The sequence below is a fragment of the Lathyrus oleraceus genome, chromosome 6 (assembly GCF_024323335.1).
Source record: "Lathyrus oleraceus cultivar Zhongwan6 chromosome 6, CAAS_Psat_ZW6_1.0, whole genome shotgun sequence".
In the NCBI taxonomy this organism is placed as follows: domain Eukaryota; kingdom Viridiplantae; phylum Streptophyta; class Magnoliopsida; order Fabales; family Fabaceae; genus Lathyrus; species Lathyrus oleraceus.
The window spans coordinates 217,371,241-217,377,028 of record NC_066584.1 but is presented as its reverse complement, the minus strand read 5'-3'; positions in this window follow the sequence as shown (position 1 = coordinate 217,377,028).

Genomic DNA, 5,788 nt, shown 5'->3' with positions numbered 1-5,788 from the left:
AGATACTCGGTATCTTAGAGATATGGCCCAATTGGCTGATAGGGTTCGACATATCAAACGCTTGAAAGCTGAGAAGTCCAAGGCGGGTCGATATCATAAGAAAGAAAAAGTGTCCTACATCGTAGTCGAAGGAGTTTCTTCCGATGACAAATATATAGTCGACAAGAGTGAGGTTAACGTGGCAGAACTTAAGCCCGGACCTCCATATGCGTGTAAGGTTTTGAAGCCATTGAATGGGAAAAACCCTGTCGAACCAGAGAAAATCGACAAATACGTAGCTAAGACCTATACTTTCGACGTGTCTAAGTGCGACAAAATCTTTGATATATTAGTAAAAGATGTTCAAATTATCACCCCTCATGGTTTAAAAGACCCTCCCCTAGAACAAAAGAAAAAAAGGGGATTCTGTAAATTTCATAATTTCCTTGGTCACAAAACTCACCAATGTGTTCTTTTCAGGGATTTGGTGTAGAAAGATCTGAAAGAAGGAAGGCTCCATTTTGGCGAAAGGCCAAAAATGCAGGTGGATTTCGACCCTCTGATGATAAAGGAAGCTTTGTACGCAGAGCCTATCGAATGCATGATGGTAGAGACTACTAATAGTCTCATTGAGGTTTCTAAAGCAGCCTCGTTAGATGAATCGTTTGAAGTGATGATGGTCGAAACTACTGAAGGTTTCGGAAACAAGGCCGAAAGGAAGTCCCAGTCGGCCTATCCCCATCCAGGAGAAACCCTATCATACTTCCAAGAGAAGTGTAAGGAAAATGGGTCAAAAGCTCTGATGTGCCCAAAATGTATTGTGGTGTTCGACGAGAAGACCGCCGAAAAATTGGAGGCCAACAATAAGGCTGTGAAAGAGGAGAAACCTGATGTCCCACGATTCGTGTTCGACAGGCATGGGGCACCTCAACGAAGTGAAGATTATAGAAGACAAGTTCGATGTTCCCGAAAAGGCCTTCATTCCGCCAGCTGATGTTCCATAGAAAAAATGGATAAAGTCCATCAATCAGAAAGGGGGCAAAAAACCAAAATGGAGAGTGTAGGAAAAAGAGATAACATCTCCAAAGAAGAAAAGGGGATACACAATATCTCCTAATTACAAAGGAAAGAATTTAATGACTAGGACACAGTGGTGACGCCACCAGCGAAACAAAAAAGTTGGGAAAGTCGTTACCACTCCACAATTGAAGCCTTCGGAAACCGTTGAACAGAAGGAACAGATGCCAAAGGTCGTAGGACCAGGAAAAATGGTGGCTAATCAGACAGTGGCCATGACTGTCAACTAGACAGGAAAGAAGGTAGTAATAACCACTCAGAATGTGGAATGTTCGTCAGAGGTCAAGAGAAAGCCACGAAGCAAGGGCCAATCGAAGGAGGAAGAACCCGAGTATTCTCCCCAACCAGAGGAAGGAGATCCTGAATACTCCCCTCAATCTGATGAGTGTAATACTCTAATTTTGACCCTAAGATCCCTCATGCTATCTCATCATTTGCTTTGGCTTTGGGATCACACCTTGGTATCCTCCTTACCCCTCATTCATTGGGTTTGTATTGGGAGAGGTCACCAAGCACATTTGATTGTATCATACTTTGTTTTTCATTACTTACTAACCAAAATGCTAAGAATATGTCTATATATAGTTTGTTACTTTTGTAGGTAGTGTGCGAGTTCACACATGATCCATCAAGCTCATATCTAGGGTTTAAGACCCTCAATGCAAGGAGATCAATCAAGAGATGATTTACATTGGTTATATACATCATGTATGGATCCCCATGGTCTTCACATATCATTTTGATCAAGAATTCATCAAGATTTTGAAGCTTGTTTGCCTTGGAAGCCCTAATTCATCTGGGTATCTTGTGTGACTTCCTCAACAAGTTTCTTCAACATTTGATCAAATATATAAAGGTATACTTCATATTACATCATCTTACACATATATGATCCTCCATGAGTCCCAAAGATCAAGAGAATGTCAAGTTTGCATGATGGTCCATGGTGGTTGACCAGAGAAAGTCAACTAGTCAAAACTGGGCCTATACCCTATCTCCTACAATTTTTTTCATATGAAAATGATATCAAGACAACAGTTACTCCTTATGACATTCCAAACAACTTTCATGTTCAAGTCAAGAGCTAGTTTTTCTTGGAAAGTCATTTTTTTATGGTGAACGATTATAGGTCATTTGATCTTAACCCTAGTTAGGAGGTCAATTTCCAAGGACCATAACTTTATGAATTCTTATGATATGAAAGCCATTAAAGTTCCATGATCAAATTCAAGATGTCCTTTTCAACTTTTATGTTTGTAAGAAGTTCAAATTAAACTTGAAAATGCATGTGCCAAGAGGAAACATTATAGGTCATTTTGGGTCATTACCATTGAACAAGTATTTTCCTCAACTTCTAAAATGTATAACTCCTTCATACCAAACCAAAATAAGGTCAAATTTGTGACCACATTGAAGAGGTTTGAAATAGATACAACTTTTATGAAGGAACTTTTTCCATTTGAAGTCCATAGAAAAAGTTATTCAAGGTGGAAAAAGTGAACATTTGTCTTGGTACTTAGAAAATTTTCAAATATGTTTGATTTTCCAAACTTCCACCTCAAAATTAATCATGATACAAGCTTCAAAGGGAAACGTTTTCAACATGAAAGTTGTTCCCCTTGATCCCACCTTTCCAAAAAGTCCAAGATCACCTCATTTGGCCAAAGAATAAAGGACTTGCGCATGGGTTCTTTTCAAGGGACCAATTGGATGAATTTCACCTTCACATTTCAAATTCAAATGCATGGCCATATGACATGATTTCAGCATGACACACAAGCATTTTTGGACCTGAATACATCACTTTAGGGGCCTCTCACACTCCCATGCAAGCATGCAATGAAAATTACTAAATTTGGCAAAATTTGGAAGTGTTTGGAAATGAATCACATTTGCTATAAATACAACCGTCATGGCTCAGAACTGAGGACCTCATGCCCAAGGTTTGAACCTGCAATCCAAATCCTCACCATTAAAGGATAATCTTGAAGGTTTTCATTTGAAAATCGAGCTTCAAATCTCATTTTGTTTTGAGATTGAAACTCCAAGAGTCCAAGCCTCTTTTTGATCTTAATCACCTCCTACAAGCTTCTGAAGCCAAGCACAATTGGGATCAAGATCAAGCAAGGTTGAAGCTCCTTCGAAGGTAATTTTTTAGAATTTTCATCTCTTCGATTCTCCCTCAATTCTTCATTATTCTTTGTGATTTTTGGTTGGCTGAAGTCCTACCAATGTAGGAAACAAGATTGAGATACTTTGACGTCAAATCGAAGCAACTCAGTTCATGATCCTCAAAATTCAAATCCTTGTATCTTTTTATATACTTTGAATTAGAGAAAATTGAGGCCAGATTTGAGCGCCTGAGCATTTTCTCTTTGAATTATTGTACTTGTTTTCCATTTTTCATGAAGTTGAGGTTGGACTAGTCCGATGGTGATCACGGGAGAAGATGACCGGAGCTAGGGCTCCGGTGGTGCGTTGGCAAGTCCCAAGCCATCTGATCTGGTTCAAATGTTTTAATCTTGAGTGTTCATTCTGATTACCACACATACATTGCATTGACCAAGGAGCATGATGGAACGCACGAGTGTGGCCACCAGATCTGCCACCTCAATTAATGAGGAAGATCTGATGACCCTTGTTTTTTTGTATTCTCTGATTTTTCATTTAATTGCTTTATTTTGTCTAATTCATAATAATTTCATTTTTAATCCAAAAAAATATGGGACTCTCACCAAAAATATTTAAATATCTTTGTCTTTCATTTTTTGAATTAAAGTTATTTTTTGGACTAATTTTGACATTTTTTATGCATTAAATGTTTTTGTGCATATTTTAAATTGTTTAAAAATATTTATGACTTTTCAAAAATAATGAAATTTTTTGTCTAAGGTCCTTTGACCTTGATTAAAATCATTGGATTTAGGGGATAGATGAAATGTACATTTCATATCCCAAAATGAATGAATAATTTTAATTTGATAAAATTTCTTCCATGACCAATTTGTATTTCTCTCATTCCCCTCCCCCTTCATCTCCATCCCTATTCTTCCCCTTTCCTTTCATTGACCAATGAAATCTCAAATATCCTAAGGCTAATTTGTTCATCAATGACCTTGTGTCAGATGAACCAATACAAGTATGGATGCGATAAGTCTATCCCTCTTGATATTTTCTTTTAGTGTGTGGTATATTTTAGGAGTTTGGTTCATTATACCAAATCTCTAACATGCATTAACACCTAAATTTTTATTACCCGACGATAGTTGTGATTTCTACACAAGTCCAATTATGATTGCTTAACATAGAGCTAAATTTGACCCTAAAGGCATAGCATTCTAGTATGTGAGATTGTAAGTCTCTCATATTTCATGGTATTGTATGGAAACTTGGCCTTTTTTCCTTCCTATGGAAGAGGTCTTGGTTCAAGATCCATGCTTGTGAATAGATGGTTGAGTGTTCTCCAAAGAATGACTAACTCAACTAAAAAGCAAAAACACCACTAACATTCAATTAATCTTGACTAACATTTGACTAGATGGTTGAGTGTTTAAGCAATTTAGTTTATGCAATTTAATTTTTAGTCATTTATCATTCATTGTAATTTACATTTCATTTAACTTCCTTATGTTTATGTCATTTTTCACTTTGTTCATTTGAGCCATATCTTGTGATTGTATATATTGTTTGTGCATTTTGATTTTGTTTGTGGTCTTAGGACCTTAAAACACATAATAAACAACAAAACCCCTGAAAAATGTTTGGTGGATTGTTGATCTTGATCTGAACATTTGGACTTAGAACAAGGCAACATTCCCTGTGCAAAAAGGACTTGGCTAATGCCAACATTCTGAAATCAAGTTATTATGAACTGAGCCTTCATCTGATGCAAGTCTTGAGATGTGTTTTAGTTCATCTGCTACATTGTCTTGATGCAAATTGTTATTTTGATCTTGTGCCTAAATGCTTTATTCTGAGTTAATCAAGGAGTATTTAATCTGGTACATAAGAAGACAAAGAAGACTGCTAGCTATGCTTTCTTGGATGTGGCTATCTTTATTTGGTGCCTTGATCTTCATGATGTTTGATATTGCTAATTGCCTGATTGATTATTGCTTAATTAAAAGTCCAAAGAGAAAATAGGTTTCTATATGACATTCTTGTCTATTGGATTGCATCCCATTGGTCAGATCTTTTCAACTCTTAACTTTTAATTTATGCTTAGGATTAGTCTCTTCATGTCCTCCCACTTCTTAAATTTCAAAATCTCTCCCCCTTTTCAAAAAAAACTTTCTTTGCTTATGATTTCAAACTTAGACCTTATTTCAAGTAGAAACTTTGGCCTTATGCCATTGAATTTTTGAACTCCTTTTTCTTAAATCAAACTTGTAAATAAATCTAATCATATTGACTTAAAATTAGAAAAAAAGAACTAACAACTTCATTCAAACCTTTGGCCCCTTAGTGCCCTTCTCAATTAAATTTTTGTTAAAAGAAATTCACCAACTTTGAAATTTTTACCACGAACTACGAGGTTTTGATCCCTCAGTTTTATGTTGGTACGTAGGCATAAGTCCGAAGGTCTTGTCAAACACAAAAATATAATCAATGAATTATTTTCTCATCCTCACACTCTATTTTTCTCATACATCATTTTATACCAAAAACACATACACATATAAAAAAGGGCTCCCTACGAGTACCTAGGATACTTTGGGTGTTAACACCTTCT